Source organism: Aythya ferina (assembly GCF_964211825.1).
Source record: "Aythya ferina genome assembly, chromosome: 8".
NCBI lineage: Eukaryota > Metazoa > Chordata > Aves > Anseriformes > Anatidae > Aythya > Aythya ferina.
In genome coordinates, this window is record NC_140304.1 from 14,618,430 (window position 1) to 14,636,946 (window position 18,517).

Genomic DNA, 18,517 nt, shown 5'->3' on the forward strand with positions numbered 1-18,517 from the left:
TTCTCCAGGGCCTCGATGTCCTTCCTGTACTGAGGGGCCCAAAGCTGAACACAGTACTCAGGGTGCGGCCTCACCAGAGCAGAGTACAGGGAGATGATCACCTCCCCGGCCCTGCTGGCTGCACTGTTCCTGGTCCAAGCCAGGATGGCGTTGGCTTTCTTGGCCACCTGGGCACACTGCCAGCTCATGTTCAGGCAAGCATCAATCAGCAACCCCAGATCCTTTTCCTCTGCACAGCTTTCCAGCCACTCTGCCCCAAGCCTGTAGCACTGCATGGGGTTGTTGTGACCAAAGTGCATGACACAGTACTTAGCCATGTTGAACCTCATCCCATTACCTTCTGCCTATCGACCGATCCTGTCCAGGACCCTCTGCAGGGCCTTCCTACCCTCTGGCAGATTGACACTTCCCCATAACTTGGTGTCATCTGCAAACTTACTGAGGGTGCACTCAATTCCCTCATCCAAATCATCAAGAAAGTTATTAAAGTGTTTGTTCCAACAGAAACCTCAGCAGCAGACCAGCTGAGGAAAAAAGGGAAAAACAGGGGAAGACTTCAGAAGTATAGATCTGCTTGAGAATTTGTACCTGGCTATAGAATCACTTTCATTATATATTTGTAACCTGTCAGTTTTCAGTCTTTAGAGGCAACACTGGTGAAATATCTTCTTAATCATTCGCAAGAGGTTTAACTCAGTAACACCTAATAGGTTTATAATGGACCTGGAATGAAAAAGAGAGTTCAGTTTAATGGTCGTGAGTCAATGACAAATGAAAAGAAGGGAAGAAATGAGAAAACATGAGAGAATAAGGACTGAAAAAACAAATCTATAAGCAGAGAGACTTATTGTTATAGATTGTTCCCAGAAGCAGAGATAGTGGTGGCAGTGGTGTAATGTAGGACAAATTGTTAACTTCTCTAATAATTCTCTAGCCTATAAACACAGACCATTTTGGCATAGAACAACACATACTGATTAGATTTAAAACAACGAAACAGTCTGTGTAAAGTTTATACCTACTTTAAATTATTATTCCCTGGTGGTATATATTTCTTTAGAAGGAAAGAGTGATACATGCCTACATGCATATGCCATTCTTTATTTCAATGCCCAGTGCCCTGTTACAAATCTGCTGGTCTCAGTATATAAAGCTTTTATTTTTAAGGAACTTGCTTTATTTTTCTTTCCTAAATACATGCAGTAGAGGGCACTCTGTTGCAGGTCAATTTTGTAGTGGGTTCTTCTTTGATATTATAGAGAAATTAAACACACTTTGAAAAGAAAGTGTGATTTGGAAATATGCTCTATGAAGCGGCTTGTCTGAACAGAACAGCATTGTCCTATATTTATTGCATTTTAAAAGCTAGCTGTCAGGACCAATAATGTAAAGTGAATAATGCAGAGACTGAGATAACATATTTTATTCCTATTATTCTATATTAGTCAACACTGAACAAAAATTATCTTGCTAAAAACATGAAAGATGGAATAGTATTTCATTTCAGCTCTTTCAATCAGGTCCTCAAGAGTTTTTCTTTTCTGAGACATCATTACAGAATCATTGTTAGGTTTTCTAGATCTGTAATCATGTCTCTAATATTTCTGCATAGGTTTTAATTGACTTTAATTTACTCAAACCCAAAGAGAGTGTCATTTGTATTTATTCCTGTCCTCTGCTTATTCTCTTCAACAAATGATCTGGAAAGAGGCACAAGCTACCAGAATAAATAGAAAACTGTCTTTTAAATTATTATTATTATTATTATTATTATTTTAAATTTAGTTCTCCCAGTACAAATCTAACTGCAAAGTTCCCATATAAAATATGGTCCCATTAGCAAGTAGTGCAGAACATGGTGACCTTACTACAAACCACACATCATAAATTTAATTCCTGTTGCTTGTCTATAAGCTTTCTCAGGCTAAAGTATCTTGAGTCTAATTGGACTGTTCATTGCCTCACCTATCTTTTATCTAATGAAAATGATCCCACTGGGACACAGTCCTGATTAAAATGGAGAGGTAAGAAAGGAGAAGAAAGAGGGGGAAACACAGAACATAGGCCTGTATTGACTTATCTGAATCATACGGCCAAGAAAAAAAGGTGCCACTCCAAACAGTGATGACAGGAGGGCCTCCTTTCCCTTTTCTCTTCTTTTCACCCCTGAGAGCCCATATCTGCCACACCAGTACTGTCATTTGTATGGCAGGAGACAGACTATTTTTAAGGTTTGGTTTCACCTACATGTATATAGTAATTGCTTTCCAAAATGTTTGGCAATCTTTTTTTTTTTTTTTTTTTTTTTTCTCACTTACATTGTATAATCGGCTTGCAGTTCAAACAGATGGAGTCCAGCTTCAAGACTAAAACACTTAAGAAAATACATCAATATATGGACTCTATGCTAGCATTTCTGTTTTCCTCCTGTTTGTATGCCAGTGAGTCAAAAAAAACATTGCTTTGTATTAGCACTATAAACAACTGCTCATCTGACCATGAATTTGTTATAAATTGTGAAGATAATGTCAAAGGTTGGTACTGAGAAAATGTACCTATTAATTGAGCCCAATTTCTTATGGGAGGTCTTAATTTAAGCATACGAAACACAAAGAAATAAAATTACACTTTGCCTTATCTAGCTTTCTGTACATAAAACAACTATTTGAGAAAAACAACTGATGCATAAATTATGGGATAGTAGCAGTAGAAAAATCTACTCTCACCCATATTTTAATCTATATACTAAAGGTCAGTTATATCCACAGGCAAACAAGCTGATCCTGTAGAATGCCTAGCTCCTCAAGGAACTTTCAGTGTTACAGGATAGAGATGGAAGAAACAAAATATACATGTTTTAAACTAATATACAATGTTTTAAACAAGGGTTTGCAGAACACTAATTAATTGCAACTGACGTCACCATTGTTGTTATAAGTTGGGGAAGGTGGACTCTTTATGGTGAATCTGTGGTGGAGTAATATTTCTATACTTTTTCATAGGAAATATCCTCCTGCAGGAAATTTAATTGTTGCAGTTTCTGATGGCATTTATTGCCAATAATCTATGTCAGGGAAACATCTGCTTGCCTGCTGAAAACTGCTAAATTGGTGGGAATGCTGTGTCTATGGAAGGTGTCTATTTCATGGAAGGTAGCTTGTGTTGTTAATAACAGCAAGTATTTCAGCAAGGGAACCTGATTTTATAACTTATTTAATACACAATAGGAATCCTGTGCTGCTTATGTAAATCAGCTACATGGACAAAGGAATTTAAATGAAAATAAAACAAGAAAAGATGTTACCAGGATGGAAAGAGTGATTGTGAAATTATGCAAAGAATATATATCATATCAGAAAAGGTAATTTCTATGAACATATGGAAACATTTATGCTATCAAATAAGGTTCTGAGGAAATTTCCTCAGGGATATTCTTTAGTTTTGTTCAAGTAAAATGATTTAAAATCTGAAACATATTTGAAAAATCAGGGGAAAAAAAAAGCGTAGCTTTTTCTTTCAAGTCTGAAAGCTTTGGAACATTTGGAAAAAAAAGAAAAAAAAAGAGAGAGCTGGAAGAGGATACAATTACTGGCAATATACATAGCATACAGTGATATGAACTATTTCAACAAAAAGCTGTCACAATGCCAAATTGATATAAACTGGCTACAAATAAGTCTAGGCTGGCTATTTAAAAAAGGCTTCTAACCTTCAGAATAAAATCGTTCTGGGAGAAATTACGTTGCAAAACCTTAAAATCCTAGGAATTGGGGAAAAGTGATAAGATGTTGCTTATGATAGCGGACTATGTTTTAGTAAGTATAGAGGTAAGTGTTCCTAACAAGTGTAGAATACTCTTCAGGAGTATTCTGCAAAAGGAGAAGAAATTGTCTCTTAAAGTACTAAGTAGCTCTGTGCAGAATGATATTTACATGTATGTGGTTTGAGAAGTGTTCCCTCAGAAGTTGTTTTAAAAAGGCTTGTGTTCCTGAACAACTCAAAATGATTACAAAGTAATGCTATCAAACTAAAGTTCATTTTGTATTAAGGCATATTGGTTTCCTCTCATACGTTCTGAATACTTTGGCAGTTGAACCTATAGGGTAAAGTGAAAAAGACTGAAGACTATTTGAACACTCATTAGTATGGTTTATCACTTGTATGGGAAGTTAAGTGGGATCAACATTGAAGTTAGTTTAATTTTACCCACCTATCAACATATTCTAGCCTACAACTATCACTGAATCACAGAATCATATAGGTTGGAAGAGAAGTCCAAGATCACCTAGTCCAACCTCTGACCTAACACTAACAAGTCCTCCACTAAACCATATCACTAAACTCTACATCTAAATGTGTTTTAAAGACCTCCAGGGATGGTGACTCCACCACTTCCCTGGGCAGCCCATTCCAACGCCTCACAACCCTCTCAGTAAAGAAGTTTTTCCTAATATCCAACCTAAAACACCCCTGGTGCAACATTAGCCCATTCCCCCTTGTTCCGTCACGAGGCACGTGGGAGAATAGACCAACCCCCACCTCTCTACAGCCTCCTTTAATGTACTTATAAAGAGCAATAAGGTTGTCCCTGAGCCTCCTTTTCTCCAGGCTGAACAAACCCAGCTCCCTCAGCCACTCCTCGTAGGACTTGTTCTCCAGATCCCTCACCAGCTTCGTCACCCTTCTCTGGACTCGCTCAAGCACCTCAATGTCCTTCTTGTAGCGAGGGGCCCAAAACTGAACACAGTACTCGAGGTGCGGCCTCACCAGAGCCGAGTACAGGGGGACAATCACTTCCCTAGCCCTGCAGGCCACACTGCTTCTTATACAAGCCAGGATGCTGTTGGCCTTCTTGGCCACCTGAGCACACTGCTGGCTCATATTCAGCCAACTATCCACCAACTATCCCAGGTCCTTCTCTACCAGGAAGATTTCCAACCACTCATCTCCCAGCCTATAGCTCTGCTTGGGGTTGTTGTGCCCCAGGTGCAGGACCCGGCACTTGGCCTTGTTGAACTTCATACAGTTGACCTCAGCCCATCAGTCCAGCCTATCCAGATCGTCATGCAGAGCCTTCCTACCCTCAAGCAGATTGACACATGCACCTAACTTGGTGTCATCTGCAAACTTACTGAGGGTGCACTCGATCCCCTCATCCAGATCATCGATAAAGATATTAAATCAACAAATTTCTTCACAGTTATATGCCTTCGACATACAGCATTATTTAAAAAAAAAAAAAAAAGGCTGATTCAGTTGTGTGTGTGCACAACAGCATGCCCTGATTTGCTCTTCATTTTATAGTCTGGAATGATATTTCCTTGTGCTCTGCCCAAGGCTGCTTTCAACTGATAATTTAGGAATTTTGGGGCATTGAGAGGAACTAGTAAATGTCTTCAGTAATTTCTTCCAATACAAATGTTTAATAAAATGGAGGACTGAAAAGAGATAGCTTCTGCCATCCCTTAAAAAAAAAAATAAGGAAACAATGGTGTGGCATTTCTTGGTGATGTTATTTCATGTATGTATTTGATCATACTCTAGAAGCCATTATCATTGATATTTTTTGGAAGGGACCATTTGATACTGGAAGCATCAGAGGTATTTTCTTTTTTAAATAAGACTGTTTCTTTGGAAACTGTATGGGAACTCATGTATTAGCCGTGCACCTCAGTTTTCTTAACATACAAAACCCACAATGGATGAGAGACGTAGTTACAGAGGAATAGAACAGGATTTTTTTTTATTTTTATTGTTTTTGAAGTGGGGGGTAAATTAGTACAGCAGAAGTTGAGTAAAGAAATGGTCTGTAGTCAGAAACCTCTGACTTTATCAGGTGACAGTGTGAGGTAGCTTTCAGTGGGAAGCTTAGCAAATTGGTCAGCCACTGCTTTCAACTCTTCAGAGCCTTTGCTTCCTTGGGCATTCAGTTGCATGCAGTGTCACTGCTGGGCAGCTGAGAACTAGGATTGTAAAAGTATGAAAGAGAAAACAAATTTATCTTCCACAACTGCCCTATCAGTAGGAAATAAATAGCAGAAACAGTTCTATCTGCCTATTCCAGAAGTTCACTGTATCAGTAAATTGGTTCTAGCCTCCATCATAATTGGTCAGCTTGCTTTAGAGATTTTTCCATTCAACCTGGTGGATAAAAGGTATAGTAATCAGATGTATCTTCATTCTCAGAAGGTTTACAAAGGCCTAATCTACCGAATGTACAAAGTCCTCTTTTTAAATACAGTAGTTCATAGACTGGGAATAGAGAAGAACAGCTTAAAGAGAATTTCTGGCATAGTGAAGTGATAGATTTTCACTTTAGTTTGTAATCCAGCACTGGTGACCTTATTATTGCAAGCAGTATAACTACACAGAACAAAAAGACATTAAATTATTTTCTGAAGAATTGAACAATTGTGGTTTCTTATAGGAAAAAAGGATTTGAAAACTAACATAAAAAGTGTACAATATTTCTTAAGAATCTATGGATCTGAAAAATATGAATAAGTTTTGTTTCTGGTTGCAATATACTTTAACAGCCTCTCTTAGTCTAGGTAGCTGAGGACAACAAAGACGTCAAAATTTAAACAACTGACCTTGCTAAAGCTACCTGTATAAGTACATACTTGAGCAAGGTAAAAGCTTTAAATGACTGTATTTCCATTCTAGCAATAGCTAGACAGTGTTCTGCAAAAGTGTTAGATTTCCAGCTCTTTGTTTCAAATGCAAATCTCCCTTTCATAGGAAAGCATTTCTGTCTTACCTCTAGGGCCTGAACATATATCAGCCAGAAGTGCTTTACAACTAGAAATTGCTATTATCAAAATTATATTAGTTTCTTGACCTATTTATCAAGTGGATTTTCTGAAAAGTACATGTCTGTGATGAGGTAGAAAGAAAAAAAAAAAAAGAAATGTAATTTAAAATGAGAAGCTATGTTTACATCACAGAAAAGTTTTTAAAATGCTTTCACATGAATTAAATCTGGAATCTAGTTTGGTTCACCAGTAATATCAAGGAGTTAGTGATTACATCAAATGGACATTCACAAAGTCAGAGAAGTCTTTCAATGATAGTCCTATGACTACCACATATGGACTACCTACAAAAGCACTGGCAGACTAAGGGACCTCTCAGATGAAAATAGGAGGTGCAGGAGATAAGGACTGAACACATTTAGGTATGTCTTCACAATCCCAGTTATGAAATAGGTTTACCCAAAGTATGATTATCCCCAAGAACAAAGATAAAAGAATCTGAGCTCCTGTGGATGCTTGTGGCCCAGGAGACAAGAGGGAGACAAGAACAAGGGCACCCGAGGTCAGCAGAAAGAGCCAAGAGTAGTGAGTTCTGATTTCCAAAAGGTCCCTCCTTTTCCATCTCTGTTGTATATGTGAGGCATCACAGTAGAGAAGTCATATGGTCTAGGTAAAGACCTAGAGCTTCTTATTCAAGAATGAACACATAAGAAATCAAGCAGATACTTTCTGACACTTTCTACAACTTTGGCTCTAAGTCAGTCTTTGAAGGTCTAGGGAAGGGTCTATGACCACACCCTGATGAAACACTATATTTTTAAGAGATACTGGTTTCCTACTGAATCTTACAGGATTCTCAGAAAAACAAGAAATTTATCAGAACCCAATTCTACAGCATTCAAATATCTTCAAGATGCTTTTCCAATGACCAGAATGAGACCTGCACCCTAACATCCCACTCCATTTTGTTAGCTGAGTATTAAATTACTGGGTTTCAAAACAAGTGCTAGCACTGGATAAGATACTGGGGAATGGTGCTGGCTGACCCAGCAAGACGAGGAGGGTTCTTAGGAGTCAGTTTTTTTGATAAGAATACAAGAATGTTTAAACTTGGCAACAAAAGAGAATATTGATGCCAACATTGCTTTCTGTATTTTTTTGTTTTATTTTATAATACACTGCAGCAGTCTGTGTTTTGACAATCTTTGTATTTCTTCTTATTTGTATGGTGTAATTAATCATAGATCCTGAGAAAAATCAAATGAAAAGGAGGAGAGTGAATCTTATTTTTTGTGAACATTACTGTAATCCATTTCCAGAATATATCCTCTTTCAAAATCTAATATTTTAAAGATTATTACTAGACTAAGCCCCCTACTGACTTGTTTTCCTAGAACAAAGAACATTTATTTAGATGATGTGGTGTATCATCATTTCAGCTAGTAAGTTCATAAATCATTTAAGATGTCTTAAAAAAAATAAGATAATAGAAGCTGTGACTTAATGGTTTCAAACAATCACTGAAGTATTAAAGCTGTTTAATACTAATAATAGCTTAATTCTCAAGTCAGCAGGATAGTCTGCCAAGATCTTGGACATGAAATCAGGCCATTATCATTAATCCTTTGATGATTTTTGGTTAGATGGGGCTTTGTTCTTCCATTTACCTTTCCTTTTCATTTTTGTTTGAATATCCCTGATAGTACTATTACTATAGATGTAGAGCATCTCAAATGCTGATGACTTCCATAAAAAGAAAAAAAAGAAAGAAAAAAAAATTGCCAATATTTATTTTGCTTACTGAAATTAAAGGCTTTTCTATTATTACTCAAAACAATTTATCTGTACTATCATTTTAACCCATTTACTATTGTTTTTCATTGTTGCTGCTAGGTCAGCAGTGCTCTCCAAACAGAATGGCTAAAGTTTTCAGTTGTTATTTTTTTTGTTATTAGAATTTATCCTCATTTTAAGTCTGCATGGGTGGCATGTAATTTTTTACACAGAGAAAAGAACAGAACAGCACAGAAACATTTTCTGTATTGGCAGAAGCATAGATTGGAAAGTATGATTCTTTTTATAGAAGAGTAGTTGTATGTTTTCCATACAGACGAACAACTGGCACCAAATGTGCTTACTTAGGATTTTTTTTCATTTTTTTCTGATACCATTAACTTAAGGTCATGCTCAGTATCTCAGAATTCAAATCTTAGTTTTCTTCCTCTGATTGTATGGGTTTTACTTGTCATTATACTGGTTGTGAAATTTTGTTGTGTAACTCCAGATTCCTTCCAACAAAGCCCTTGCAAAGAAAAGCAATGCCTCAAAATAATGTCTTGTTGCTCGATTATCACTAGAATACCAATATGACTGTTACGGAAAATAGTGTTCTTAAGGTCATTAATGGCTGCATATCTCAATTCATCTTCTGACACACTCATTTCCAACTAATTATGCAGTTTGAAAAGAAATGGCATTTTTACTGATCAGACAATTTTATGTATATAGAGAGAGTTCTGCAAACTACACACACAAAGCCCACTAGCAATTTAGAAGTTGTGTATGCAGGTCTCACATGTGTTGAAGAGATACCATCTGGCTTTAAGCAATGAATATTAATTTCTCAAGGGAAAAAGACATATACAGGTTTTGACTTATATGAGCAACATAATTCAAAATCTGAAGCATAAGCAATATTCTACCAAATATTCTGAAAGATCAGTGGAATCTGAAATATAATTGATGCATTTAAAATAAATATTTGTATTTATTGAATTGAACTAATTTTGAACTATATTCTTACAGTTCTTGAAGTTTAAAAAACAGGGGTTTTTAACCTATACCCTGAATGCTAGTAGTAAAATTGGATATTTTACTAGGAACTCAAATACAGTATCAGCTTTGCCTACTTATATATATATGCTATATTTAGGTTTTAAAAAAAGGCCACACAATTTTATCTAGTTTCATCTGCATTTTATTTAAATCGTGTCTTTAGCTGTTTATGTAAAACACTAGCTATAAATTATAATAATAAAACCAAATTCTAAATAATACACAGCATAACCCATCTGATAAACTACACTAACAAACAGGAAAAAGACTTTTGTTTACATTTCACATACTTATTTGTGAAAAAATATACAACATGCCAGGAAGATTTCTAACCACTCATCTCCCAGCCTATAGCACTGCTTGGGGTTGTTGTGCCCCAGATGCAGGACCCAGCACTTGGCCTACACCACATTTATACTCATATACATAGATTTATATACATTGATGAGGTCTCCCCTCAGTCTTCTCTTTTCCAGGCTAAACAGCCCAGTTCTTTCAGCGTGTCCTCATACATGTACGACAGGTGCCCCAGTCCTCTAATCATATTTGTAGTCCTCCTCTGAACTCACTCCAGTAGTTTTATGTCCCTCTGGTACTGAGGAGCCCAGAACTGGACACAGTACTCCTGGTGTGGCCTACCAGGACTGAGTAGAGCGGGAGGATCACCTCCTTTGGCCTGCTGGCAACATTATTCTGAATTCTGTTGGCCTTCTTGGCCACGGTGGCACACTGCTGACTCATGGTCAGCCTGCTGCCCACCAAGACTCCCAGATCTCTTTCTGCAGAGCTGCTCTCCAGCAGGTCAGTGCCCAGCCTGTACTGGTGTTTGGTGTTATTCCTTCCCAGGTGCAGGACCCTGCATTTGCCTTTGTTGAACTTCATGAGGTTCCTCTCGGCCCAACCTTCCAGCCCGTTGAGGTCCTTCTGAATGGCAGCACAGTCCCCTGGGGTATCAGCCACTCCTCCAAGCTTTGTGTCATCAGCAAGCTTGCTGAGGGTGCACTCTGTTCTATCATCTAGGTTGTTGATGAATAAGTTGAACAACACTTTACCCAGTACCGACCCCTGGGGGACAACGCTAGCTAAAGCCTTCCAGCTAGATTCTGCATCACTGAGCACAACTCTTTGAGCTCTGCCATCCAACCAATTGCCAGTCCACCTCACCATCCACTCATCTAGGCTGCACTTCCTGAGCTTGCCTATGAGGATATTATGGGAGACAGTGTCAAAAGCCTTGCTGAAATCAAGGTAGATCACATCCACCACTCTCCCCTCATCTATGCAGCTAGTCATTGCATCATAGAAGGCTATCAGATTAGTCAAACATGACTTTCCCTCTGTGAATCCATGCTGACTATTCCTGATCACCTTCTTATGCTCCCCATGTTCAGAGATGACCTCCAGGGTGAGCTTTTCCAACACCTTTCCAGGGATGGAGGTGAGGCTGACTGGCCTGTAGTTGTCTGGGTCCTCCTTCTTGCCCTTCTTGAAGACTGGTGCGATATTGGCTCTCTTCCAGTCCTCAGGCACCTTTCCATGACCTGTCAAAGATGATGGAGAGTGGCCTAGCAATAACATCGGCCAGCTCCCTCAGCACCCAATGATGCATTTCATCAGGGTCCATGGATTTGTGGATGTCAAGTTTGCTTAAATGACCTCCGACCCAATATTCATCAACCATGGGAAAGTCCTCCTTTCTCTGGACTTCTGCTCTTTTCTTCAGGATCTGAGATTTCTGACGGCTGAGGGCTAGCAGTAAAGACTGAAGCAAAAAAAAGGCATTCAGCAACTCAGCCTTCTCCATATTGTTTGTCACCAGGGTATCTACCCCATTCAGCAGCAGGCTGAAATTTTCCCATCTTCTTTTTTCTACTGATGCATTTGAAGAAGCCCTTCCTATTGTCATTGACATCCCATGCCAGATCTAATTCTAAATGGGCCTTTGCCTTCCTGTTCACCTCCCTGCATACTCTGACAGTGTTCCTATATTTGTCCCAAGTGGCCTGTCCCTTTTTCCACAAGTTGTCAACTTCCTTCTGTCTGAGTTTTGCCAGGAGCTCCCTGCTGATCCATGCAGGTCTCCTGCCCCATTTGCTTGCCTTCTTGCTCAAAGGGATGCACCAATCTTGAGCTTGGAGGAAGTGATACTTGAATATGGGGCAGTTCCCAAGTATTTACCTGCCATTACTTAGAGTGATAGTGTCCTCAGGTATGCTTTCTTCACTCAGAGGTGCGTCCCCAGCCAGTGATTTCTGGGCATAAATATTGTTGATTTGTGACCTTATGAAAGGTAAATAGGTAAAATGATAAAGGCAGAAATAAAGCTCTCATATTTTGCATTTCTGAGGAGATGGAAGACCCTAGATAAACATCAAGATTTTGTTTCAAATCTGCAAGAACTTTCTTTGTTTGTTTGTTTAGTTTTAAATACATAAAACCGTGCTTCATTTCCTTTATTATTGTTGTTGTTATTGTTATTATTTATTTGTTTAAGTTTTAACAATAAAGTGACAAAAGATCTTTGTTCAGCTGTTAACTACTGTTTCCCATTTTTCACATCTGCCTTCTTTCTTTGTTTCTGACCAGACTGTGGGGGAAAGAGAATGTGAGAGGAGAAGGGCATTATGATGTAGTGGTTATGAATAGTAGTACCAGGGGTTCATTCAGCACATAAAAATATTGACATGGGTCTGGGATGTATAATCCTTTTTTATATCTTTCCTTTTTGTACAAAAAAAGAAATAAAGAAAGGAATACAGTTTTTCACTTTGAAAGAAGCAGGCTGCAGAATTTATCTCAATTTTTGTGTCTGAAACCATTTGACAAATACAATACACACAAAGATTTATTGTATTTAGGCATAACAGTACCAATATGAAAATGAGATGTTCAGCACCATTAAAGTCATATTTTTTTAAAGACCTGGTGATTTGCATCAATAACTGTTTTGCAGGGAATGCCTTTACCTCAAGAATTGGCTCCAACCAAAGACTTAATCAGAGACTCATTTGACAGGCAGTCAGAAAACACTAACTCCAACATGTCATACTGATATTATACTGATTACAAAATAATAGAAAAATGGGTATGCAGCTCATATCAAATCACTGTTTTCTCAGTGTTATTTTTTCTTCCCAAATATACCTATAATTAGCTCATTTCCAGTAACAGCAGGCAAGATTATAGCAATAGCAGACAGAGAAAACACATTAATATTTCAACATTACAAGAATTAATTGCAAAATCCTTTCTTAAAATTAAGGAAACTTTCAGCAGTTAAGACTCATGATCTCTTTCATACTTGTTGACATGAAACATTAGAAAGAAAAAGGAAGGGCTTGAATGCTATTTTCCCCCTTTCTGTCTAGATATTAATATTTGGTTGGTAAGATTTTTAGTTCTTAAATAAGTCAAGCTGTAGGAGTTTGACAAAATGAAAAGCTGAACTAAAACAAACAGGATTATGATTGTTTTCTCTGGAGGGTAGCTGAAACTGGGATTTTAATTACTTTTTGATCATAATTGTGACTACTTCTCTATCTAAATCTCTACAGAGTCACAAAAAGTCCTTTATATACCAGTTCATTTCTGCAAGTCATTGCACCATATTAGCTTCCTATATTTTGTAGTTTTTGTAGTGAAGAAGATAATACCAGAAATTACAAAGAAGAGCTAAGGAAGTCTATCTAGGAGACATTTGTGTTTAAATCAGGCAAATGTATTTAGCCTTCAACAACCTACTGATTGAAATATGTACCTAAATGAAATTTAAATGGCAATTTTTTTTTACAACTAGTGCCTTCACTATTAAATCTAATGAATGTTAAATTATTCTAAGCTTCTCTGTTTCAGAGGATGAACTGTTATTTAGCTGTACAATCTAGATCATTAATAAAAGTACCCCAAAACTGCAGTATAATGTATTTGTTTATGCTTACTGCTGAATCAGAATTGCTGCTGCTTTTCTCACATGGCATGAGACCAGCAAATATCACATTACTCTTGCTAGAAATTTAACTGTTTCTGAGGTATATTTAAAACCCAGCATTTCTACACACTGTTCATCTTGTGTTCTACAAGCACTAATTAACTTTCAGGAGAGGTAAATATAATGAAATTTAAAAAAAAAATTTAAAAAAAAGTAATGACTATGTAACTGTGGATATGACAACCTGTGTTTATGAAGTGGCATGTTTCTTCATATCAGTCTCTAAAAGTTACACTGTAGGAAAAGTTTAAATGTCATTTATTAGTGCAACTTTCCATCTGAGGAATGAGTAGCTACCTCTGAACATTGTTGCTTGGGTTTTTGTTGGTGGTGTTTTTTTGTTTGTTTGTGTGTGTGTGTGTGTGTGCGCGCATGTGTTTTCCTTCTTCGTTTTGTTTGTTTTGTTTTGTTTTGTTTTCCACCCAGTAAAACAGACGTCGAGAAACATAATAATTTAATACAGTAATGCTTGGTGAGTTCCTTACAAGAGCAGCCTCAGTTCTGAAGACTGTTGCATTAGTTATCTCTGTTAAACACCAGTTTTTGTAAGGAAGCAGACGTGATAAAGAAGCAGACAGAAAACAAAATTTAGTAGAGAAGGTAGATGAAAAAAAAACAACAAACCAAAGGCTGTTTAGGGTCTAACCTGTCCTTTCACCTAAAAAGGTTGCTAAAAGGTTTATGAGATCTGCAACATCTGTGACTGTGAGAGGCCAGATGGGCAAGAAAGGGGTCCCTTTGCTCAATGTAGTCTAATTCCATCCAAGCTTTGCAGTTTGAAAAAAGGCACTCACTAATTGGAGTAATAGTCTGAACAGATATTTAATTACATATGTCAACACATCAGAATTTCTGAAGGATCTGTTTTTCTCCAGTGATACCTTGTGACCGCTCCAAAACTGTCAAATACAGATATAAATACCAGAATGCTAGTAGGTGAGAAAGGAGCCCCAAAACATTGGAGAAATCCTGCAGTTTACGTTATAGACATTCTGGTAGCTTCCTAACAACTTGGCTTTGACTTCATTTTTTTTTCTTTCAGCACCAAGCACCATATGTTAACTGTTACAGTGAAATAACACTTACCCAACAAGTCTGCAATTGAGATACTATATTTAAATTCAACTGTTAGGTGAAAGTATGTTTTATAAGAACTCTAGGAAGCTGTATGTAGATGGTTACAGAAAGGAATCTATATGTAGAGATTTTGAGAAGCATAATTGTTACAGCAGCATCCCTTCTGAATTTGGGGATATTTAGTGGTTATTCCCTTTGCTTTGAAGTACGTGTATAATTAAAAACATTGCATAATGCAGTGTTTGGCATATATCATCATGAATAGCTTGACAGTAATACATTTTTAATAATCCTGGTTTCTATGGGGTTTTCTGTAATTATTTCTGTCTGCATGTTATCAGCCTCTATACCTTACTTGAAATTAACCTATTGAACTAAAAAGAAATGTTAATCTATTTGTGCAAGCTTTTTGTCAATATAACTTTCCTTTTTTTAACAACAGAATGATGCTGGAAGAAAGATTTTTAGCTGTGGGAATTATCAGCATTGAGTATTTGACATTCTGAATTAGATCTTTTCCAACATCTGAGTTTGTTCTGTAAAGAGAGAGATGACAGTCAGGGAGCCAATTATGTTTTTAAGATTTCCAAAGCACATGTCAGCCTTGACATTAACAAAAGCAGCTGAACAAAGTTGCAACATTGGCACAGAATAGGTGTCTGGTTACTTGCTGGGACAGCACCAACTTCACACCAACAACAGCAACGACAACAACAAAATCTGCACTGATGAAAAAGTAGCATATTCTTTGTTTTTCCTCACTTTTTTTTTTTTTTTTTTTTTTTTTTAATTAAGCAAAGTCTATCAAGCCTCATTACTACTCTTCTCAGATGGAACTGATCGGCAAAATTCACTTTAAGAAAACTCAAAATAAATATTGTAAGATTTAATGAGCAGACTTTCTCACTCAGACTCATGGATTTCTGCCTTGAAGCAAGGTAAACATGTAGGCTTGGTTTTCCAAGAGAGATGAAGGTCCAGAAGGACTTGTATTAGTACCTGGGTTCCTTCCTTGCTTCAGGACTGAGGTCATCTCTACTTACCCATTTGTTGGCACAGGCTATTTCCCTGTTCTACACCAGCTCAGAGTTCTCACTTACATTCATGGGAAGAACACTTTTTCTATTACCTGCCTTGAACTTAAGGGACATAGCCTGTGCAATGGAGTACAGATTATCTTGTATCTACTTATGTACCTGTGTGAGGCAATCCAAAAAATTTTCTGTTAATGTATCCAGTTATTTAGCTACTCTATAGATTTAGCTCTAATCTAATTTACAAATGAATATCCATACAAGGAGTAGTCCAGTTCACTTAGCAGAATCTACGTTTTAATGACAGAATAACACCCAATCAATGGTTTCCATGGAGTAAAAATGTACCATATTACCATATTGGGAAATTTTACTGTGGGACTTCAAGTCATGTTACAGGGAATAGAGACGCTGCAGTGGACTGTCCAATCTACTACTAACTCAGATGAATCCAGCTCTAGATACCATTTGCTGAAACCATAAAGCTTAAACAATTCCCCTTAGAACATAAATTTTCCAGCACATAAAGAAAAAAAGAAAAGTCTTAATTCTTGGGTTTTTATTCCTCTTCCCCATGTGGTAATTTCTTACGGAAAATGGAGCAAGATGAGTATTACTTTCTCCTGTCTTCACGCTCGTGGACTGTTAATGCAGAATGTTCCCTATCACCCTGATTCAGGGTGTACTAGGAGACCACTGTCTCTAATATATGTACCAGGAAACTAAAGGGAGCATACATATGATAAGTAAATAACTGTACAACTTCAGACAAAAAAAGCTCTCCTCTCAGAAATGCTTTTGGAGAAGAATGTGATCAGAACAATTTGTCAAGTAAACTAGTGCCTTACAAGAAAGAGAACAACCTATCAACCCAAACAATGACACAACTTAATATGCGTCTTTTTTTTTTTTTTTTTTTTTTCTATTTAATAAAATGAAGAAAAACCATAATAATCTAGCCAGATAAGTTGAAAGACATGTTGACAACCACTCAGTATTCTTTTTCCTTTATTCTAAGGTAAACTTTGAAGAAGATAGCTCTGTGTTGTACTGACAGAACTCTGCTCACCTACAACTTTGAAATACTATTAGCTTCTTCACAAGAGGTCAACAGGAAAAGTAAATGGGCAATGAACGTAAAATTCACACAGCCACATAACACTGACTTGGTTAATGCAATTGTATCAATTATCAAGTATTGATGCTTTAAAACACTACACCTGCTTTCTTTACCTCTCTTTTTTTTCTTTTTCTTTTTTTTTGTTTGTTTGTTTGTTTTGTTTGTTTGGTTGTTTGGTTGCTTGCTTGCTTGCTTGGTTTTGTTCTTGTTTGGTAATTACTGGGGTAGACCACCACAAAATATGAGTTTACATCTTTCTAAATACATTAATTTATAATTCTAGCTATTCAAATGGGAAGTATTCTGTTATCAATAAGCATGAACAGGAATCCTGCTTTCTTCCACATCCTGACATTGTTTCACGATAACTCTTTGCAAGTAAACCAAGTAGTCCATGATCAGTTACAGTGTCAGAAGCAAACACCAATTGTTCAGAAGCTTAAGAAAGGAGGGAAATGTTACCTTGTAATTCATTAAAATGAGGTGTCTCTAACCACAACTTAGAAATTAATGTGTTAGAAACTTATAGACAACTTTTTAGCCAACCAATACAATGTCATTCACTGCCACAGCAGGTGACAAAACTTACTCAAAACAAAATGTCATAAACTATATAAAATGATGATGTATCAATATACTTGATATAATATAAATATATAAATATTATTTTCATTTAAATGTTAGCTTTCTTAACTGAGCTCATTATATGTACATTTTCATCATTCCATAAAAAATCTTTCTGTTGTTGTTTGTTTATTTGTTTTGTTTTCTGCAAATTCCTTTTCTGCTCCCTAATCTTCTAATCCATAGTACTAGGTCACCTGTAAGTAGCCATTAATCACCCATTAATAAATCTCCCCTACCTCACAAAAACATCAAGATTTCCTCTTGAGAGACTGAACTTTTTGCTCTTATTTTTGTAGCCTCTTGTCATTATTTCATGGAACTATAAAATGGTTTGGGTTAGAAAGGACCTGAATTACCATTGAGTTCTGACCCCCTGATGTGGGCAGAGACACTTCCCATGAGACCAGGCTGCCCAAAGACCCATCCAACCTGGCCTTGAATGCTTCCAAGGATGGGGCATCCACCACTGCTCTGGGCAGCCTGTGCCAGTGTCTCACCACCCTCAAGCAAAGAATTGCTGCCTTATAGCTACTCTACATCTACACTCTTTTAGTTTAAATCCATTACTTGTTGTCGTACCACTACAAAAAGTTCCTCTCCCTGACAAAAAGTTCCTCTCCTGCTTTCCTCTAGGCCCCCTTTAAGTATTGGAAGGCCACAAGAAGGTCACCCTGGAGCCTTCTCTTCTCCAGCCTGAACAACCCCAACTCTATCAGCCTGTCTTTATAGGAGAGGTGCTCCAGCTTTCTGATCATCTTCACAACCCTCCTCTGCACTTGCTCCAGAAGGTGCATATCTTTCTTATGTCTGGGCCTTCAGAAGTGAATGAAATGCTCTAAGTTGGGTCTCATAACAGAAGAGTAGAGGAGAAGAGTGGAGCAGAGTGATATTTATTTTATTCATCAATCATTCTGTATTCCAAACTTTTTGCAATAAGGATCTGAACCTGCTAATTCAAACTACTAGGCATAATCTTGTTAAACACATCAATTGTTAACACCAGTTTAATGTAAGCATTAGATGATTAATGACAATGGAACCATCTTAGAAATTAATTCAAAAATTGATGGGCCATCTTCCT

The 18,517-nt window shown here is 37.2% G+C and overlaps 1 protein-coding gene across 5 annotated transcripts in view; it reads left to right on the forward strand.

The window, feature by feature from the left end:
- The window catches only part of BRINP3 (BMP/retinoic acid inducible neural specific 3), a 208,921-nt gene that overhangs the window by 17,742 nt on the left and 172,662 nt on the right, over nt 1-18,517 (forward strand). The gene's annotated exons all lie outside the window — the stretch shown is intronic.